Consider the following 24,169-nt stretch of genomic DNA (forward strand, 5'->3'; position numbering starts at 1 on the left):
ACGAACCATATTCTAACAAATAAAAAATGTCATGCAATACATTCAAATTGTTTCAAATCATTCACATCAAGTATTTCAATATATTCAAATAATTTAAATCAAGTATTGCAATACATTCAAATTATTCGCATCAAGTATTGCAATAATATATTCAAAACATTCAAATCATTCATATCATGTATTGCAATAATACATTCAAAACATTCAAATCAAGTATTGCAATAATACATTCAAAACATTCAAATCATTGCAATACATTTCTATACATTCAAATCATTCACATCAAGTATTACAATAATACATTCAAATCATTCACATCAAGTATTGTAATAATACATTCAAAACATTCAAATCATTGCAATATATTTCTATACATTCAAATCATTCACATCAAGTATTGCAATAATACATTCAAAACATTCAAATCATTGCAATACATTTCTATACATTCAAATCATTCACATCAAGTATTGCAATAATACATTCAAAACATTCAAATCACTGCAATACATTTCTATACATTCAAATCATTCACATTAAGTATTGCAATACATTAAAAACATTGTAATACATTCATATAGAGGTTTGTATTACAAGATTTTGCTCACTAGGTCGGGAATTCTTCCTCATCACTTGTTTGACTTTCATATTCTTCTTCTTCATCATATTCTTCTTCTTCATTGTTTGCCCATCCACTTGGTATATCATTTGGATCACATTCTTCTATAAATGTTTCATCGACCAATGGTGATATGACATGCATATCATGCGCAATATCGTGACCATAAAAGAAGTCATAGATATCATCCGATTGATAGTAATCACTCTCTTCAGTTAACTTGGCTTCTTGTAATTGATCATACTCAGGGTACAGTTTGGACTTCACCTTGCAAACTTTCCACCATTCATTTCTATCTGACTTTTTTGTACTCGGAAATAAAGTATAATAAACTTGTTGAGCTTGCGAGGCTAATATGAATGGTTCAAATTTGTTGTTTTCGTACGCTTGTGGCGGACACTCCTCAACGTTGTTGGTTTCGCATGTGCGTAGAACATAAGCTGTGCAATTTGAACCATTATAGTGGACAACATAGACAAATGTTATGATCATATGGTGAGAAGAATAAGAAAATTTATTTAAATTGCACGACTATCAGCTCACATATATTCTATGTTTTCCATAATTTGTTAATCTGATTCTGTGTCGTCATTGCTTCACATGGACCCAAAACAAAATTTATTCTTTTATTGCTTCCCCATTTGGCAGATCAAGAACGAACGACGTTCGGATCAACAGAAAGGAAGAAGATGGGGAAGGAATCGCCGACACACTAGCAGAGGAGGTTCCCGAAGACGAATGCAGCGAGAGACCCCAAGATCCCGACGGCCACGGCGGGAGCGTAGGTGGAAGCGTCAGAGGCCGGGGCAGGTGCCGGGGCACTAGCGGCGGAGGCCGTGCCGATCATGGCGGCGGCGACGAAGAAGGCGGCAATGGCAGCAACAGCGAACCTGGATGACTCCATCTCTGGCCGAGATAAGAGAGAGGTGACAAGAAGCAGGGATCTGACGAATTCCTCTCTCACACCCTGAGCGAGACGGCAGGGAAGAGAGGAATTGCAGGAGAGAACAGCTACCACCTTGTGGAAGAGAAGCGTTGCCCGGGCGGGGTTTTTATAGTGTTGGACGCTGCCCGGAGGAAGAGGGCCGAATGCAACGGGCAGCCTGCCCTCTGTGAAACGTTGACAGGGTGTCTGACAATTGGCGCCATACAGTTGGACACCTATGGGCCCCTCACTGCCTTAACCACTATTCCCTCTCTTCCTGTCTTCCCATCACAAATTTCCTCTCCCTCTTTTTTTTTCTGTTGGAATCATATTCCCTATTATATTCCCGATTACAGCCAAGACATCGTGTTTTTTTACCCATTATTAACACAATAAAGACACTTTTATCTGAGTTTTCTAGCTTGACCGAGTGGGGATCATCTGTGGCTGGGTTAGGTGCAACTTGATTGGATCATCGTGTGGCTCAGCAGCGTCCAGTTCATACTTCCCATCTGCGTGAGACTCGGTCTATCATTGATGGAGGGTCCTGTTCTATCGCATCTCATGTCTGAATCAAGAATGTACGCCACGGAAGCCTTTGGGTTTCTTCCAGTCCCACCGCTGTGACGCAAACACCAGCTCATCTTTTGCCGCGGAAACAGGAACTCGTCCACCCCTTTTTTCCTCCCAAGAGAGCTCCGCAAAAAAATTGAGGTGGAGCTCTCTTCCACGGCACACAAACGCGCCCTTAATGACTAACCGATGCCAAATTTGGATTCATCGGATCTGACGTCTTCCTTGTAAAACCCTTGTTTTCCCCATTATATTTAGTTTTTCATATTCATTATATTACTCAACCGTGTAAACTAGAAATATGTGAAATTTCATAATAACTGGGAATTTCATTGTTTTTTTTTATGTAATCTACATGCTTTATTTTTATAATAATGGGCTCTTCGAACCTCTAATTACAACAATTAAGCAAGATTTTTTTTTTTAGAAATTAAAAATCAATAGCTAATGAACCAATGCCCCTTAATCAATTCCTAGCTAATGAACCAATGTCAAACATATCCAAAGTATTAGAAATACCCAGTTCCCATCATTCATGGTTCACGTATTTCAGTGATCTTTCATCATATTATATGCTAAAAACTTATCTAGATCCAACTCCACTAAGGATTTATTTGAGAACTTGTAGCTGGGATAAGAGCTTAGGAATTTCGTAGAGACTTGGTCAAATTACATTGGTGGTGAGCCCCAAGGGGTTTGGGTGCTCGAGGTTGCTTGGCCACTAGGTGGGTGGTCAAGATAAAATTCCCATGACCGCCAACCCCTTGCATTAATGAGAGTGCAAGGGATAAACTCTAAATCAGAGAAAGCTTGAAACTCCCTGGCAGCAAGGGATAGTGCGGCATGTGTTTACACCATAGTTTAAAAACTCATTGGGTCAACCCGGTGTTTCGGTTTACTCTGCCCGGATCACCCAATCACTGGGTCAAAAATGAGTACAAACTCGTTTTGAATAAAACCCAGCGACTGAGTCACGGGCGAATCAGCCGAGTCATGGGTGAATCATGCATATATATTCTTATATAAAATAGTATATCTATAATTATATATATTATGTGGAATATAATTTAAATATTATGTTTATTATATATAAAAAATGATTTGTATATATTAATAAAATTATAAATTAAATATCATATAATGTATATTATATATAATATATTAATAAAATATTAACATGACCCAGCTTTGTCACGGGTCATTCAAGGATGACTCGAGTGACGAGTCAACAAGTTTTATAACCATGGTTTACACTATCGGGACAACGACTGTAAGTATAGCATAGCCAGTGTGACTGGGTCTCTGATCTTGAAGGTGGTTTTCCTGTCCTTCATGAAAAAAACAAAACGGCATTGGTGTTGGCCACTTTCGAGACTAACCTTGATAACATATTTTATGCAGGTTAAGGTCTTGGTCATGGCCCAACCATGCATCAGACCCAATCCCATTTGAACATTAACTCATGTGACCCTTAGGGCATGTTTAATACTTTATCCAAAATTGGATGGAATGAACGAACAAAATAGACAAAACACACATTATGTTTGTTCTAAAACAAGTGTACTTCGTCTAACGTTTGTTTCGACCACACATAGAAGTTGTGTTCTTTATGTATGTTGTTTGATTTATGTTGTGCAAACAACTTGGACACACATGGATAATAAGTTGGATAACTTCGTTTTGGATCATACAACCCGATCCACCCCACCATTATCTATGTTTTGACATGTTTATAATGGATGTTAGAGTTGGATATCGATTTTGAATAGGATTCAATATGAAAAAAGTATAAAAATTATGTAAAACAAATACACAAACCATATTTCTGATATACAAATGTTATAATTGGTATCATATTGAATCCAATTATGAACGTTTGTTAAAAATCAAGGATTTTTTCCTCAAATATGGATCTTGAATTGGATATAAATACCAAAACAATATAAAACTTAAGTAAAAGAAATACACAACCATATTTTTAATATACAAATGTTATAATTGGTATCATACTGGATCCAATTAGGAATGTATGTCAAAAAATCATGGATTTTTTCTCAAATATGGATCTCAAAATGAATACATATGCATACGTTAAAAAAAGAAATTTCTTATGCATACATTCATTTCATTCATTACAAAATGAACATGCTCAGACATACATTCATTAAAAAATAAATTTGCTCATACAATCATTCATTTCATCCATTAAAAAAACCTTAACATAAAATCATTCATTCTATTTATTCAAAAATGAAGTAGCTCATATAATCATTCATTTCATCCATTAAAAAATAAATATGCTTATCATTTACTCCATTCATTCAAAAATGAAGTTGCTTATATATATATTTATTAAAAAATAAACATGCTCATACATAAACTTATTTTATTCATTAAAAATTAAACCTTTTCATATAATCATTCATTTCATCCGTTAAAAAATGAATATGCTCACACAATCATTTATTTCATTCATTAAAAAATAAATCTACTTATTCATATAATCATTTCATTCATTAAAAAATGAATGCGCTTTTATATAAATTTATTTCATTCATTGCAACCATATTCTTGCAAAAAAAAATGTGAGTATCTATTGGAAGATGAGATGGAAATGGAGAATGGGCAAGGGTCAGCTTCACCCCAACCTCGATTTCTTGGTACCTTCACGACCATGGACATACCCGACCTTGTTGGTCGACCTGCTCCCATCCTGATCTGGGTTGCCTTTGTGTGACCCGAGTTAGGCTGGCCATGTACTTGACTCAGCTTGAACGGCAGGGCGCGTTGCACCCTACTGGTACTACGGGTGTGCTGCTGGTCACCGCCTTTGGAAGGCTGCAGACCAATAGGGGTCTGCCATGGCCAGTAGGACTTGATTATTTATATATATATATATATATATGTAAATATATAAATATATATGAGTTTAAAAAGGGCAGACCGCTGAGATTGACTATGTCTGGTTGGTCGCCTTTGTTCGGGTGGCAGCCACAAAATATTGACCTGTCAATGGCTCATTGCAGCACAAATACGGTCGAAAGATAAATTTTTCATGGTAAAATATTTTAAGAGCTAAAAAAAGAAATTGCCGCTACAGCTTTGCATGACCATTATAATGCCAGGGAAGCATTTATGAAGAGTCATAAGCCATGAGGGCGTACAAAAAGTAGGGTACGAAAGCGTACACCCTAGCCCAGAGATGAAAGTAAAATACAGAATATAAAATGATACATATATTCAAATAAATTATATAGGTCTCAAACAACGAGTTCCAAATTAACACAAACAATGATTGTTAATTTGTCGCATATGATTGAATATGCATAAATTCAACTAAATACATATCAAGAATGTGTGATCTTGACCATGACATAGATAAAGGTGAAAAATATGATGGTATTTAGTATAATTTCATGAAAAATAATAAATGCAAGAATATGTTCGCAAAGTTAGTTCAATTTACTATTTTAAAGAGAATGCATTATTTCATTGAAAGTTTGTTTTCTGAAAACCGTAACATATGAACTATAAGGATAGTTTCATTGCATTTACTTAAGAAATTTATCAAGCAGGATCGAGTCTCACGGACTCTGGTCCATCTAATGCATGAGATTATGTATCTTCCACATGTGAATGGCATGACCATGGTTCAAGTTATAAAATGTTCATTAAATATAAAAATGGGTTATAGGATTGGAATCCTTAAAAGCGGGTCTTGCGCACTCAACAGGGTGGTTGTTCCATTTGGAAACCCGGTAAAATGATACAAGAATGTTATTTTATTGTTTGTTCATTTGGTTTTGGAATGGTTGTGCCGGTGTATGTTGTCGCCAATGCAATTTTTATCACATGCACATGAACAAAATGTTATGCTATTACTAAGCTTTGTGAAAGAACGAGAAATCAATAATGCTATTTATTTCACTTGTAAAATTGGTATGTGATTCACATATGAATGTCATGACCATGTTCAGGGGATAAATTGCTTATTGTTAAATGCATGTATTTGATATTTGCATAGTATGAAAATTTTAGGGTCATGAGTATACTAAAGTGCGAAACCAAGCATGTGGTTCCACAGAACCTTTGTAGTGTCACCCAAGCACTTATAAGATTTTTATGTGTGGTATGCTATGCATGTGTTATGATGCAATGATGTGATACCTATACCTGTGTGTTTTACCCATGATTGGGCATGCAGTAAAAAAAGATCAATGGGGTACGATACGTACACCCAGACTTATAAAATTGAATATTTCATGCACACGTGTTCAGCTCATATATGAGCTTATGATTCTGAGAATAGTTGTTGGTTCCTAATGTGCACTAGGTTGGTAATGTGAATACACTTGATCACCCCGAGTATGGGTTTGAGATTTTGGAAATCTCTCATGATGCAATGACTCGTACAAAAGAAATAAATAAGATTTAATATATGCACATATAACCTAACTGCGGGATTCTAGGTATATGTAAAAATGATATATGTTATCGGTTTTTCAGGGTTCTTGGTACACTTGAAAGATGGTGTATGTTACCGGACCCATGGTCTACCTTGGAGATGGTAGATGGTATAAGCTTTGTGGGATAATTGTGGTTTTGTGAGAGCTATGCGTCTCACCCGGTCCCCAATCCTCGGAGTTAGGGGGTCAGGATTACCAATGCGTTATAGGTGGTAGATCAAAGTCTTTTGCAAAAGTTACCAGTGTGCATCCTATTTCTAGTTCTAACCATTGAGGAGTACTCGCTCGATCATGAACCGTTCCCTTTGGATATCCGTACGGTTAGTCATACGGGATATTAATTTAAAAAACATAATAGACCCTCGTATGGTCTCGGTCTGCTACGATGTCAAATGCCTGTGTGTACCCACAAAGTAATTAACATGAGAAACATAAAGTCAGAACATATTGAGAGTCTTCAAGTATACACACAATGCTTGATGCTGCATTTGTTATAGTATGATTGTGATTCATTCAGGTGACGCATGCTTAGTAATGCTTTCATTAACATTCAAAATTGTTATAACATAAATGTGATTCATTCATGTGATATATCGTTTATTAATATTTTTCCTTCTTGTATTAATTCATGAAATATTTATATTGGATGAACTGTACATTCAGAACTTGTTTAAATGTTTAGAATTTCTTATATCAATGTGTTGCACATATACTTGTACACATGACACTGAGCACATTCATATTGATATTATGCTTTTTACTCACACGGGGTGTAGTCTGACCCCATCTGAATTATTATTTTTCAAGAAATAGATAAAGATATCGAGGCAATTATGGTCGTTGTTGTAGGCAGTGTCATGAGACCATATCTTCTGTAGATGTCTTGAGGAACTCTGACTTTAAATTCATTAATTTTATTATTTATGACTTATAATATTTCAAGGCAAGGCTTTAATGCGCCTAATGAGATTGAGTTTGTGTTATCACCTTTAACCCGCACAAATTATTTGATCGAGGGATTAATAAAATATTTTTGCTATGGTTTTAGAAAAAAATTTATTCCAAAATTTTTGAGTTAAATATTTGGGTTGTTACAGTTATGGTATCAGAGCATGACAAGAATATATGGTTCATGGCCTTTCAACGACCCTAGAAGAGCCTTGTAAGTATATAGTAGTTGATTTTTTTTTTTTTTGAAGAAATTATTCTACTATGTAAAGATTGAAAACCTAGATATATTGCTAGGAGCATCATTCGATATACGTTGTGATCAAGATAAGCAAGAGACATATGTTATTTTGTTATTCGAGTAGATGGCTTGAGGAGCCAGGTGTGACGATCTCCTTGATTCATTAAACACCCTAACTAAGGTTGTGACACAACAACCACAATGCCAAGTCAGGATGAATAACAAAGAATCTTTAAATAGTGAACTAGAATAAAAATATAATTCGATAATTTTTGCTATTTATGTAGAAATAAAGGTGAATGTTTTGGAGTTGAATTTCAATTAGATGATTATAAGTCTTAGCACTTATGTTTGACTAATTTATGTTCTTAAAGGCTTACACATAGATATATAAGTTTTGTTGGATGTAGACTTCACTCAAAAAAAAAAGTTGATCTTGAATCCAACACCAGACTTTAATCGAATCCTTTCAAGAATATAGGATCTGACGAATCGAGATTAGATGCGTGTTGAACACTGAATTATATCTGAGTCAAAATTAGGTCCAAATTAAAAAAAAACTAAGGGATCAAATGGGTTCAGAGTTGGATTTATGCCAAAAGTGAATGGTTCTGAATACTGAGCAAGATCTATTGACAAGAGCTGATGGGTTTTGAATTGCACTCAGTCCCAGAACACCTAGAACCGGTGAGTTTTGGCTAGGAACCAGTAGGCACATGGGACTACTGCAAATTCTTCTGATTGTGCTCCATCGAAGAAAAGTGATGGGAGTTTGTGTTTCAACAATCACCGGTACCATAGATTCATCATCATGGTTTAAACACCCTTTGTGTATCATCAGAGATTGATTTTGATTTTGATTTTGATTTCGATTTTTTTTTTCTTGTTCATCCGAACATTGCATAAACTCTTCAAACATCTTTTCCAGCAAAGCAAATCTTTGATCTGCCTTACGTCTCCATTATTCACTTGTTTGCACAATTAATTTTTTATTGGATTATATTTCCAAGTACTTAGAAAAACCATATTTATATGGATGTAAGTGAAATAATCAATGAGTAAGGGAGCTACCATATTAGATTCATGTCTATTGTCAGTATATCAGGCTTTTGAAGCTTTTTTTATGTTTTTTCTCAAATTTGAATATGTAGATGTGTTTACATACTTGATTTTATAGACATTACCTCTTGGATAGTTTGATTCTAACACATGGATAGGTTTTCTATGGTTTGAAAATTAATGGTCTAAAATTTTCATAAATATTGAAGCTTAAAAATTCATATTTTTCATAAAAAAAACATGATCCAAGTATCGATTTCTACAAATTGACTATACCAAACACATTTGCGGGGTCAGATTTGTGAAAAACTCTTTGAAAACCCCTGTTTGCTCATGATAAGCACCTCCTCCTGACTTATGATTAATATGCTTGAAAATAAAAGTTACAACGTGGTGGTTCAACCCATATATTGGTGGGCCCTACGGGCTATGGCATAGTCAGTCTGAGTAGGTCGACTGAAAACCCAACCTAGCTCACCAAGGGCAGGACTGGGTCTAACCCACCCTAGCCTTACTACCTCCTCTCGGGCTTATTGATAGGGCTAGGGCTGGGGAGCAGCAAGCTAACTTCTTGACAATTTGTGTCCTTAAAACATCGCCTTGCATGTTATTATCAATCACATTGTTGCGACTCTATAGCAAATAAATAAGTGATTTCTTGGAAATTGATCATCTCAAAGACATGTCAAGACTGATAAGTAAGTCAATCACCAGATTTGGATCTTCCACCCACTTGCATAATCTGACTGAGTCCAGCTTGACGAGTCACACACGTTTAAAAAAAAAATCTAATCTTGACCAAGCCCACGACCAGAGATTTGGTTTGGTTCTCATACTTAATATTGACAGTATTTTTTTTTGTTGGATTGGCAAGCTGGGGTTAGGCGGACCCGGAATAGAGTACACACGAATAATGCAAATCACTAGGGAAACTAAAATTATCAGTTTTTTTGGCTTGTTACTTGTGTGGACCAAAATAAGCAATGAATTATCCAATCTACCACGAATATTGAAGGTTGATCAAAATCCTATTCCCAAATAGACTAAGTTTAAAATTAAGAGGCTTCCCAAGTGTGAAAATAAGGATGGTTCCAGCAACCATTAATTACTGAAATGTTATACTGCTGTAATGGACTATGTCCTAATCTTCCAATATCAGTATCACTGATAGATAGGGATGCAACCTGAACCATGATGTGTCATTAGTATTTTACTAATGACACATGAAATGTCATCAGTAGCTAGCTGAACCCATGATGTGTCATTAGCATTTCTTAACAATGCATAGATTATCGTTAGAGGATGTGTTATTAGCAACATGTGTAGTTAGCAGTTCATTTGGTCCTGATTCCTGCACCCTTTGTAGATAAACCTTCAAAACCTTTTATCCTTATCTCACAAAGTAGTGCGATAGGATTTACATCCTACCATCCTTCTCCTGAATTCATGAAGTGCCCTCTAACTTATCCTTTTTCTAGATCTTAGGCTAGAAAACCCCTTAACTAATCACAAAAAGACCACCTTGATCCCAACCAATTACATCCTACCATCTCATCTTTGGACTAATCTAGATCTCTGGATCCCAAAGGAATTGTACCAAAATCTGCCATAAATTCTATAAATAAGAGTTTAGTGTCTCCATTTTAACATCTGGAGTTTGCATTCTAGAAGTGTCTATACTAAGTCAAAATTCCTACCCATCTAGACCTAATATCTTAGCATAGCTAAGCCCACTTAACCTAGCCTAACAAAGATCCAATGGGCTTCCAATATGCCATGCAAAATTAGGTAATCGGTGCATGGGTGGATGGTTGATCACTTTGAATCCTAATTTCATTGTATCTCATGGTATGGGGCTTGCATTTTTCTTGTTATGTTCTTTCTTGACTTCATTTTTTCTTTGTGTGTCCTGCAATTGGCAAGGACATGGCTCACCCCAACTGATAAAAAAAAACTTAGGTACAGTGAGCACAGTGGCAACGAATAAGTGAAGTCCCAACTTCTTATGCAAAGTACAAGAAGATGCACAGTGAACAACGAATAAGTGAAGTCCCAACTTCTTATGCAAAGTACAAGAAGATGCACAGTGAACTCCTCCTTGAGTAGGGATGACCAGTAGATTCCATAGCATGGAGGCAGTGAATATCGAATGGTGCTCCAACAAGCCATATGTAAGAATGGTTATGTACGTAATAAACTAATGTCTACCATGGGTGTACATGGTGGTAATAAACAATGATACATTTGTGTACCAAGGTTGCCAAACTAGGAAGCGGAAGCGGAAAATGATATGGGAAGCAAAAGCGAGAAGCGAGGCATTTTAAAATTTATACAAAGCGGGAAGCGAAGTTTCAATTTAAAAGTGAAACATGAATAAAAAATAAAGCGATATGGAATCAAACAAGAAACAAATAAAAACTAAAATAAAATTGATCACTCTTATATTTCATGATTTTTCTATAAAAGAGTTGAATTTTTGTTAAAACCCCAATTTAAAGAAAGTACATGAAAAGTGAGTAAATGCGTGAGAGAAAATACATGAAAAAGATGAAAAGAAACTTGAGAAAAGAATAAAGTATAGAAGAAGTATGGAGAAATCGAGCTTCTCATGAAGTTTCGGAAGCGAAGAGTATCGCACTTTCGAAGCGAGTTTTCAGAAAGCAAGCTTCCCACCTAGCTACCTAAGAAGCTTCCCGTAACTTTGGTTTGTACTATTTGTACGCACATGAGAAAGTACGCCATGAAAAAAAATAATGCCTCAAGTTTCTTGACCTCCATTTATCGTTTAAATCTATATTGATTGTTGACCTAATATTGCTATCATGTGCGACGGTCATGCAAATATTTCCTTGATCCAGTATTACTGACGTTCGTTGAAATTTGTTGCTTTCGTACGCTTGTGGCGGACACTCCTCAACGTTGTTGGTTACGCATGTGCGTAGAACGTAAGCTGTGCAATTTGAACCATTATAGTGGACAACATAGACAAATGTTATGATCATATGGTGAGAAGAATAAGAAAATTTATTTAAATTGCACGACTATCAGTTCACATATATTCTATGTTTTCCATAATTTGTTAATCTGATTCTGTGTCGTCATTGCTTCACATGGACCCAAAACAAAATTTATTCTTTTATTGCTTCCCCATTTGGCAGATCAAGAACGAACGACGTTCGGATCAACAGAAAGGAAGAAGATGGGGAAGGAATCGCCGACACACTAGCAGAGGAGGTTCCCGAAGACGAATGCAGCGAGAGACCCCAAGATCCCGACGGCCACGGAGGGAGCGTAGGTGGAAGCGTCGGAGGCCGGGGCAGGTGCCGGGGCACTAGCGGCGGAGGCCGTGCCGATCATGGCGGCGGCGACGAAGAAGACGGCAATGGCAGCAACAGCGAACCTGGATGACTCCATCTCTGGCCGAGATAAGAGAGAGGTGAGAAGAAGCAGAGATCTGACGAATTCCTCTCTCACAACCTGAGCGAGACGGCAGGGAAGAGAGGAATTGCAGAGAGAACAGCGACCACCTTGTGTAAGAGAAGCGTTGCCCGGGAGGGGTTTTTATAGTGTTGGACGCTGCCCGGAGGAAGAGGGCCGAATGCAACGGGCAGCCTGCCCGCTGTGCAACGTTGACAGGGTGTCTGACAATTGGCGCCATACAGTTGGACACCTATGGGCCCCTCACTGCCCTAAACCACTATTCCCTCCCTTCCTGTCTTCCCATCACAATTTCCTCTCCCTCTTTTTTTTTTCTTTTTTCTGTTGGAATCATATTCCCTATTATATTCCCGATTACAGCCAAGACATCGTGTTTTTTTACCCATTATTAACACAGTAAAGACACTTTTATCTGAGTGGGGATCATCTGTGGCACGGTTAGGTGCAACTTGATTGGACCGTGTGGCTCAGCAGCGTCCAGTTCATACTTCCCATCTGCGTGAGACTCGGTCCTGTTCTATCGCATCTCATGTCTGAATCAAGAATGTACGCCACGGAAGCCTTTGGGTTTCTTCCAGTCCCACCGCTGTGACGCAAACACCAGCTCATCTTTTGCCGCGGAAACAGGAACTCGTCCACCCCTTTTTTCCTCCCAAGAGAGCTCCGCAAAAAAATTGAGGTGGAACTCTCTTCCACGGCACACAAACGCGCCTTTAATGACTAACCGATGTCAAATTTGGATTCATCGGATCTGACGTCTTCCTGTAAAACCCTTGTTTCCCCATTATATTTAGTTTTTCATATTCTTTATATTACTCAAACTAGAAATATGTGAAATTTCATAATAACTAGGAATTTCATTCTTTTCTTTTTTTTTAACTCAGATCATATAAATGTAATCTACATGCTTTATTTTTATAATAATGGGCTCTTCGAACCTCTAATTACAACATTTAAGCAAGATTTTTTTTTTAGAAATTAAAAATCAATAGCTGATGAACCAATGCCCCTTAATCAATTCCTAGCTAATGAACCAATGTCAAACATATCCAAAGGCTGGATTTGTGAAAAAAGTATTGGAAATACCCAGTTCACATCACTCATGGTTCAGGTATTTCAGTGATCTTTCATCATATTATATGCTAAAAGCTTATCTAGATCCAACTCCACTAAGGATTTATTTGAGAACTTGTAGCTGGGATAAGAGCTTAGGAATTTCGTAGAGACTTGGTCAAATTACATTGGTGGTGAGCCCCAAGAGGTTTGGGTGCTCGAGGGTGCTTGGCCACAAGGTGGGTGGTCAAGATATCATTCCCATGACCGCCAACCCCTTGCATTAATGAGAGTGCAAGGGATAAACTCTAAATCAGAGAAAGCTTGAAACTCCCTGGCAGCAAGGGATAGTGCGGCATGAGTTTACACCATAGTTTAAAAACTCATTGGGTCAACCCGGTGTTTCGGTTTACTCTGCCCGGATCACCCAATCACTGGGTCAAAAATGAGTACAAACTCGTTTTGAATAAAACCCAGCGACTGAGTCACGGGCGAATCAGCCGAGTCATGGGTGAGTCATGCATATATATTCTTATATAAAATATTATATCTATAATTATATATATTATGTGGAATATAATTTAAATATCATGTTTATTATATATAAAAAATGATTATGTATATATTAATAAAATTATAAATTAAATATCATATAATGTATATTATATATAATATATTAATAAAATATTAACATGACCCAGCTGAGTCACGGGTCATTCAAGGATGACTCGAGTGACGAGTCAACAAGTTTTAAAACCATGGTTTACACTATCGGGACAACGACTGTAAGTATAGCATAGCCAGTGTGACTGGGTCTCTGATCTTGAAGGTGGTTTTCCTGTCCTTCATGAAAAAAACAAAACGGCATTGGTGTTGGCCACTTAGGAGACTAACCTTGATAACGTATTTTATGCAGGTTAAGGTCTTGGTCATGGCCCGACCATGCATCAGACCCAATCCCATTTGAACATTAACTCACGTGACCCTTAGGGCATGTTTAATAGTTTATCCAAAATTGGATGGAATGAACGAACAAAATAGACAAAACACACATTATGTTTGTTCTATAACAAGTGAATAACTTTTGTTTCGACCACACATAGAAGTTGTGTTCTTTATGTCTGTTGTTTGATTTATGTTGTGCAAACAACTTGGACACACATGGATAATAAGTTGGATAACTTCGTTTTGGATCATACAACCCGATCCACCCCACCATTATCTATGTTTTGACATGTCTATTATGGATTTTAGCGTTGGATATCGATTTTGAATTGGATTCAATATGAAAAAAGTATAAAACTTATGTAAAACAAATACACAAACCATATTTCTGATATACAAATGTTATAATTGGTATCATATTGAATCCAATTATGAACGTTTGTTAAAAATCAAGGATTTTTTCCTCAAATATGGATCTTGAATTGGATATAAATACCAAAACAATATAAAACTTAAGTAAAAGAAATACACAACCATATTTTTAATATACAAATGTTATAATTGGTATCATACTAGATCCAATTAGGAATGTATGTCAAAAAATTATGGATTTTTTCTCAAATATGGATCTCAAAATGAATACATATGCATACATTCAAAAAAGAAATTTCATATACATACATTCATTTCATTCATTACAAAATGAATATGCTCAGACATACATTCATTTAAAAAAGAATTTGCTCATACAATCATTCATTTCATCCATTAAAAAAACCTTAACATACAATCATTCATTCTATTTATTCAAAAATGAAGTAGCTCATATAATCATTCATTTCATTCATTAAAAAATAAATATGCTTATCATTTACTCCATTCATTCAAAAATGAAGTTGCTTGTATATATATTTATTAAAAAATAAACATGCTCATACATAAACTTATTTTATTCATTAAAAATTAAACCTTTTCACATAATCATTCATTTCATCCGTTAAAAAATGAATATGCGCACACAATCATTCATTTCATTCATTAAAAAATAAATCTACTTATTCATATAATCATTTCATTCATTAAAAAATGAATGTGCTTTTATATAAATTTATTTCATTCATTGCAACCGTATTCTTGCAAAAAAAATGTGAGTATCGATTGGAAGATGAGATGGAAATGGAGAATGGGCAGGGGTCAGCTTCACCCCAACCTCGTTTTCTTGGTGCCTTCACGACCATGGACATACCCGACCCTGTTGGTCGACCTGCTCCCATACTGATCTGGGTTGCCTTGGTGTGACCCGAGTTAGGTTGGCCATGTACTTGACGCAGCTTGCAGGGTTGGGCGTGTTTCACCCTACTGGTACTCCGGGTGTGCTGCTGGTCACCGCCTGTGGCAGTCTGCAGACCAATAGGGGTCTGTCATGGCCAGTAGGACTTGATTATATATATATATATATATATATATATATATATATATATATATATATATATATATATATATATATATATATATATATATATATATATATATATATATATATATATATATATATATATATATATATATATATATATGAGTTTAAAAAGGGCAGACCGCTGAGATTGACTATGTCTGGTTGGTCGCCTTTGTTCGGGTGGCAGCCACAAAATATTGACCTGTCAATGGCTCATTGCAGCACAAATACGGTCGAAAGATAAATTTTTCATGGTAAAATATATTAAGAGCTAAAAAAAGAAATTGTCGCTACAGCTTTGCATGACCATTATATTGCCAGGGAAGCATTTATGAAGAGTCATATGCCATGAGGGCGTACAAAAAGTAGGGTACAAAAGCGTACACCCTAGCCCAGAGATGAAAGTAAAATACATAATATAAAACGATACATATATTCAAATGAATTATATAGGTCTCAAACGGCGAGTTCCAAATTAACACAAACAATTATTGTTAATTTGTCTTATATGATTGAATATGCATAAATTCAACTAAATACATATCAAGAATGCGTGATCTTGACCATGACATAGATAAAGGTGAAAAATATGATAGTATTGAGTATAATTTCATGCATAATAATAAATGCGAGAATATGTTTGCAAAGTTAGTTCAATTTACTATTTTCAAGAGAATGCATTATTTCATTGAAAGTTTGTTTTCTGGAACCCGTAACATATGAACTATAAAGATAGTTTTATTGTATTTACTTAAGAAATTTATCAAGTAGGATAGAGTCTCACAGACTCTGATCCATCTAACGCATGAGATTATGTATCTTCTACATGTGAAGGGCATGACCATGGTTTTAGTTATAAAATGTTCATTAAATATAAAAATGGGTTATAGGATTGGAATCCTTAAAAGAGGGTCTTGCGTACTCAATGGGGTGGTTGTTCCATTTGGAAACCCGGTAAAATGATACAAGAACGTTATTTTATTGTTTGTCCATTTGGTTTTGGAATGGTTGTGCCGGTGTATGTTGTAGCCAATGCAATTTTATCACATGCACATGAACAAAATGTTATGCTATTACTGAGCTTTGCGAAAGAACGAGAAATCAATAATGCTATTTGTTTCACTTGTAAAATTGGTATGTGATTCATATATGAATGTCATGACCATGTTCAGGGGATAAACTGCTTATTGTTAAATGCATGTATTTGATATTTGCATAGTATAAAAATTTTAGGGTCATGAGTATACTAAAGTTCGAAACCAAGCATGTGGTTCCACAGAACCTTTGTAGTGTCACCCGAGCACTTATAAGATTTCTATGTGTGGTATGCTATGCATGTGTTATGATGCAATGATGTGATACCTATACATGTGTGTTTTACCCATGATTGGGCATGCGGTCGAAAAAGACCAATGGGGTATGATATGTACACCCAGACTTATATATTTCATAATTTTTCTATAAAAGAGTTAATTTTTTGTTAAAACCTAGCAATGATGGTTACCAATTTAAAGAAAGTACATGAAAAGTGAGTAAAAGCGTGAGAGAAAATACATGAAAAAGATGAAAAAAAAACATGAGAAAAGAATATAGTATGCATAAACCATGTATATGAGAAGTATAGAAGAAGCATGGGAAAATCGAGATTCTCATGAAGTTTCGTAAGCAAGGAGTATGACGCTTTCGAAACGAGCTTTCAGGAAGCGAGCTTCCCACCTAGCTAAGAAGCTTTCGGTAACTCTGATTTGTACTATTAATGCCTCAAGTTTCTTGACATCCATTTATCGTTTAAATCTATACTGATTGTTGACCTAATATTGCTATCATGTGCGACGCTCATGCAAATATTTCCTTGATCCAGTATTACTGACGTTCGTTGAATTTGTTGTTTTAGTACGCTTGTGGTGGACACTCCTCAACGTTGGTTTCGCATGTGCGTAGAACGTAAGCTGTGCAATTTGAACCATTCTAGTGGACAACATAGACAAATGTTATGATCATATAGTGAGAAGAATAAGAAAATTTCTATAAATTGTGAACGGGTTTAGGGTTCACATATATTCTATGTTTTCCATATGTCGTCATTGCTTCACATGGACCCAAAACAAAATTTATTCTTTTATTGCTTCCCCATTTGGCAGATCAAGAACGAACGACGTTCGGATCAACAGAAAGGAAGAAGATGGGGAAGGAATCGCCGACACACTAGCAGAGGAGGTTCCCGAAGACGAATGCAGCGAGAGACCCCAAGATCCCGACGGCCACGGCGGGAGCGTAGGTGGAAGCGTCGGAGGCCGGGGCAGGTGCCGGGGCACTAGCGGCGGAGGCCGTGCCGATCATGGCGGCGGCGGCGACGAAGAAGGCGGCAATGGCAGCAACAGCGAACCTGGATGACTCCATCTCTGGCCGAGATAAGAGAGAGGTGACAAGAAGCAGGGATCTGACGAATTCCTCTCTCACTCACACCCTGAGCGAGACGGTAGGGAAGAGAGGAATTGCAGGAGAGAACAGCGAGCACCTTGTGTAAGAGAAGCGTTGCCCGGGAGGGGTTTTTATAGTGTTGGACGCTGCCCGGAGGAAGAGGGCCGAATGCAACGGGCAGACTGCCCGCTGTGCAACGTTGACAGGGTGTCTGACAATTGGCGCCATACAGTTGGACACCTATGGGCCCCTCACTGCCTTAACCACTATTCCCTCTCTTCCTGTCTTCCCATCACAAATTTCCTCTCCCTCTTTTTTTTTTTTCTGTTGGAATCATATTCCCTATTATATTCCCGATTACAGCCAAGACATCGCGTTTTTTTACCCATTATTAACACAATAAAGACACTTTTATCTGAGTTTTGTAGCTTGACCGAGTGGGGATCATCTGTGGCTGGGTTAGGTGCAACTTGATTGGATCATCGTGTGGCTCAGCAGCGTCCAGTTCATACTTCCCATCTGCGTGAGACTCGGTCTATCATTGATGGGGGATACTGTTCTATCGCATCTCAGATCTGAATCAACAATGTGTTTCCTTAGATAGATGCAGTCCTTTTAGGACCTCCTTGTACGCCACGGAAGCCTTTGGATTTCTTCCGGTCCCACCGCTGTGATGCAAACACGAGCTCATCTTTTGCCACGGAAACAGGAACGCGTTTACTCCTATTTCCTCCCAAGAGAGCTCCGCAAAAATTTGAGGTGGAGCTCTCTTCCACGGCACACAAACGCGCCCTTAATGGGTAACTGAGTCAAATTTGGATTCATCGGATCCCACATTTTCAGATTCAGATTCAGATTCAGACCACTTTTGAAGCGATATTTTCTTTTATGCTTGTTTCATATTAAGGTCTGAATAAAAGTTATAACACCCGAACCGTTCATACGTCTTCGTGTAAATCCCATGTAAACTAGAAATATGTGAAATTTCATAATAACTGAGAATTTCATTGTTTTTTTTTAAATTGGATCATATAGATGTAATCTACATGTAATGGGCTCTTTGAACCTCTAATTACAACATTTAAGCAAGATTTTTTTAGGAATAAAAAATCAATAGCTAATGAACTAATGCCAAACATCCCCTTAATCAATTCCTAGCTAATGAACCAATGCCAAACATATCCGCAAGGCAGGATTTTCCAAAAAGTGTTGGAAATACCCAGTTCACAAGGACTTCACATCATTCATGGTTCACATAATTCATGATCTTTCATTATGTTATGCAAAAAACTTATCTAGATCCGACTTCACTTAGGCTTTATTTGAGAACTTGTAGCTGGGACAAGAGCTTATGCATTTAGTAGAGACTTGGTCAAACTACACAGTTGGTGATCTCCAAGGCGTTTGGGTACTCGAGGGGTTCTTGGCCACTCGGTAGGTGGTCAAGATTTCATTTCCATTAGTGTCAGCCTCTTGCATTAATGAGTGCAAGGGATAAGCCCTTACTCAGCCAAAGCTTGAGACTCTCTTGGGGGCAAGGGTGCAGTATGGGTTTACACCATCCCGACAACAACCATAGGTATGGCAGCCTTAGCCAGTGCGACTAGGTCTCTAATATTCCAAAGGTGGTTTCCTTGTCTTAAATGAAAAAAAAAAAAAAAACCTTGTTTATGATAATGACAAATGAGTAGAGACTTTGATAACACTGTTTATAGATTTTGAGATGGGTATGAATATTAGTTTTATAGATCTTAGATTGAAAGATTCAGATTTACCCATGGATAACGTGACACAATCCCATTGGTTGGAGGTTTGAATGTCTCTTTCAAGTTGGTTCTTACTGTTTGGTTGAATGAGCCAAGAAAAATCCACCTTACAGCATCAAGAAGGATTTTAAAGTATCTACAGGACACAAAGAGATTTGGAATCAAGTATATTGTTGAAAACAAGTTGGCAGCCACTTGGGAGTCTAATGTTGAGAAGGTAGTTTATGCATGTTAAGGTCTTGGTCACGGTCCAACCACGCATCAGTCCCAATTCCATTAGAACAGTAACTCGCGTGACCCATACAGTCTGTCTGTCTTGGATTGAGCATCACAGCTTGGGCTGAGTCAAATCAAATATGGGTCCAAAGTCTTCAAAAGTGGGGCTTGCTTCCTTGACCATACCTCACTCTAGGTCATCACTAACCTATATTAACTGTGTTGGGTTTTGAGATCGGGGTGTGCGCAGAGGGATGATAAAACATATGAAAGAAGAGGGAGAGAGGGATTTGGTAAACAACCTTCTTTAAGGGGATGATGTATGGTATACCTATAGAGTATAGGGGCTGGGTACATATAGTCCTTCTCTACATATCAGTTTTTTCAGCCTTGAATAGAGATTTTAATCTCATTCATTATGTTTTTTCATGAGAATTGAGCTCACTGCTTTGAGTGGTTCATTGGATTCTTTTGTGAGACTATTATAGTCACACTAAATTTAACACCTACCACTTGGTTATACGGGATGAACAACTATATTATATTACAACTGGTGCATCATGTATCATATATAACATTTTATGACAAAACATGCACCAAATAAACTATGCACAATTCTTGGGATTATATCATTATCTAGGTATAATGTTTTTCTTAAATGCTATGGGTTAGTTTTTGGCATAGTCATGTGGGTTTTTTATCATTCATTTTCAAGTATTAGATTTTTATGCATGTTATGGATTATTTCTCACATAGATATGTACATTTTTCTTCATTTTTAAATATTATTTTTTTCACGCATGCTATAGGTTATTTCTCACATCTATCATCACATGAACCATGATTTTTTTCACATATAATATGGATTTAGCGATCCATGTTGAGTTATTTTACTCAACACTCCAATATCCTTCAAACTCATAAGATGACTCATTCAAGTATGATAATAGTTCAAGTATGTTAAATGATGTTTCTAGATAAAAAAGCATTCAACTAGATCTATTCAGATCCATTCAGGTTTAAGCAGATCCAATATGTATTACTAGAATGAACTAGGTTTATATTACTTTACTTGATTCAATGGATCCTGACCCAATCCAACTTATCAGATCCATATATTAATAAGATCTGAATATATACAAATTATAAAACATATCAAAATAATATGCAAACACACAAAGTATTTCAAAATCCAAATGCATGCTGAAAAGTTCAAACTCTCCCATAGCAGGGTAGAGATCCAATCTAGATTACAACTAGATCCAAAAACCAAACCATGAGTTTTTTAGGTTAACAGAATAAATATCATGATTTAAATTCACGCAGATTACCTTAACCGAATATCAAACTCATGAAAATAATTCATGATCCAAATAATAGATCTGAACTTGTCTGAATAGAGCACTTAGAGGTATTTAGCAAACCAGAAACACTTTTCTGTAAAATCAAAAAAGTCAAAATGTAGTTATGGGCAAAAACAACAAACTAGAATACTAAAATAAAACTTTCTGAGTTAAACAAAAAAATATAGGTGCTTTTTTGTAATTTAAAGAAATAAAAGTTGTTATGAAAAAAATACAGACACAGCAACGATATCTTGGATATTTTTCAGAAAGCAAACTTGTTTCTAAAATTTTTCAGAAATAGAGGGCACATACAAAATAAACCAGAAAGAACAGGGGCAATCTGGTAATCCACGTAAAAGGGATATAGACAAGGGTTAACAAAAATAAGGCAAAAAAAGTAAATATGCATTAATATGACAAAAAGAAAAAAAGAGGGTCTCGAGTTTCTCAAACCCTAGTCCCCTTTTTCTTTTCATTTTTTTTTCTTCTCCTTTTGTAGTTTCCTCTGCGACCGCCATTGTCGGTTCTAGCACAACCACCTTGCATGCCGCAGGGGTCGCTCGTTGGTTGGAGGGTCTCCACTGCTTGCTTTGTAGCTATGTCGTTGTTTATCTAAGAACCACCATTGTTACCTAACACTGGAGGCTTTGTCGAACTCAACCAACATATGGAGGTGTCTCCTTCACCTCCTCTGACACTGGTAGCAAGGGTTGTCAGAGTTTGGCAACCACTTGATGGAGGGGTGTCCTCCGCCTTATCTGACGCTATCAACGGGGGTCACCAGTGTAAAAACCCATAAAAAAACTGGACCCGGGTCAGATCTGAATCTGACTCGGATCCAAACCCAGTAAGGCCTCCCTCCATGCCTATTTAAAGCACGCAGAGGGTAGGGTTTCTCATTCGAGAAACCCTCCCCTGTTGCCTTTCTCTCTCCTCGTTCGCCCGATCTTCTCTCAAGCTCTCACCTTCCTTCCAATCGGTAGACCTTCGATGAGCTCCCCTCGGGTGAGCTCCTGTTCGATGAACCCCCTCACCCGCAGCTCCCTCTCTTGTCTGCTGGCGTCGACGTTGGTGACCTCAGTCCCTCTCGCTGACCCCCTTTAGGTAAACCCTAACCCCTCTCTTTCCCCTGTCGTATGCTTTAGGTCAATCGGCAGGGGCTAAAGCCCCTGCCTGACATTTTTTGACCGACCGACAGGGGTGACACCCCCTGCTGCTTGTATTTAGTCGATCGGTAGGGGCTTTTTAGCCCTTGTCTATAGTTTTTTGGTAGGCCAACAAGGGCGACACTCCCTGCCGCTTGCATCTAGTCAGTCAACATGGGCTAAAAAGCCCCTGCCTCCCTTTTCCCAGCAGGTCAGCAGAGGCAACACCCCTTGCCTCGGTCCTTTCTCCTTTAGCACTGAAGGGGCAGAGCTCCCTGCCTGCTCGTTCTGTGTGTAGGGGAGGGGGTGACCCCCCTCCCTGTTCTCTCTGTGTGTAGGGAAGGGCCGAGCCCCCTCCCTGTTCCCTCTTTGTGCAGGGAAGGGCTGAGCCCCCTCCCTATTCCCTCTGATTTCAGGAGAGGGGTCGAACCCCCCTCTTTGATGCCTTTGATTTCAGGGAAGGGGTTGAGTCCCTCCCTGCTTCCCTATTTTTGGCAGGGGAGGGGTTGAGCCCCTCCCTGCTCTCTTGCTCTTAGTTATCGAGGAAGGGGTTGTGCCCCTTCCCTTTTCCTCACTGAAGTTGAGGAAGGAGTTGCGCCCCTTCCCTCTGTGCATTGGTGATAGGGAAGGGGTTGTGCCCCTTCCTTGTTGACCATCAGGGTGTGGGAAGGAGAACAACCCCCTTCCCTTTTCTTTCTCTTTTTTTGACTAGTTGGCAGGCAGAGGTGATGCCCCTGTCATTGCCTTCCTTTCGGGTTGGCAGGCAAGGTGACGCTCTTGTTGCCCCCTCTTTGCTGACAGACAGGAAGGGGTTGCATCCCTGCCCCTCTCCCTTATGTCTGAGCGATAGGCAGGGGTTGCGCCCCCTGCCCCTTTCCTTTTTTTCAGAACGAGCTGATAGGGTAGGAGTTGCGCCCCTGCCTCCCCTTTATTCTATTCTTTGAATCGACCCCTAATGCAGGTCAACATGTCTTTCTACTTTAGAGTAATTGCTCTTTGCATTTTGCAGCTCACACGACGGATCCCACTTGCGCCCTACAGCCCGAGCCCTTCGTTACATACTCTTGAAGGCAAGCGCAACCCCGAGACTCCCCAAGGTAGGGAAAAGTTGCGCAATGGACTTTGGATAAACTGAACTAAGCTAAAATATTTAAAAATAAAAAATAAAGCAATTAAATATATATATATATATATATATAAGTATGCTTTTTAACTCAAGAATGCAGTTTTGCGATCCTTGTCCTTTTCATTATGTCATTTACTTTGTCATCAAGCTTTAGTGCATAGGCTACTGCTTTATGTCATTTACCTTGCCATCATGCTTTAGGGCACAGGCTACTGCTTTATGTTATTTACTTCGCTATCATGCTTTAGTGCACAGGCTATTTGCTTTATTCATTTACCTGTTTACGCATTTATTTAGCCAAAGTACGATTTCATACTTCGTGCACTGCTTACTCATTTTTGCGCCCGATGCACAGTTTCGCACAACAAGGATTGCTTGCATCTGGCATTCGCATTGGATTGTACTCAGGCTTACATGTTATTGACT

The sequence above is a fragment of the Nuphar pumila genome, chromosome 15, assembly GCF_984573655.1.
Source record: "Nuphar pumila chromosome 15, dmNupPumi1.hap1.1, whole genome shotgun sequence".
Taxonomy (NCBI): Eukaryota; Viridiplantae; Streptophyta; class Magnoliopsida; order Nymphaeales; family Nymphaeaceae; genus Nuphar; species Nuphar pumila.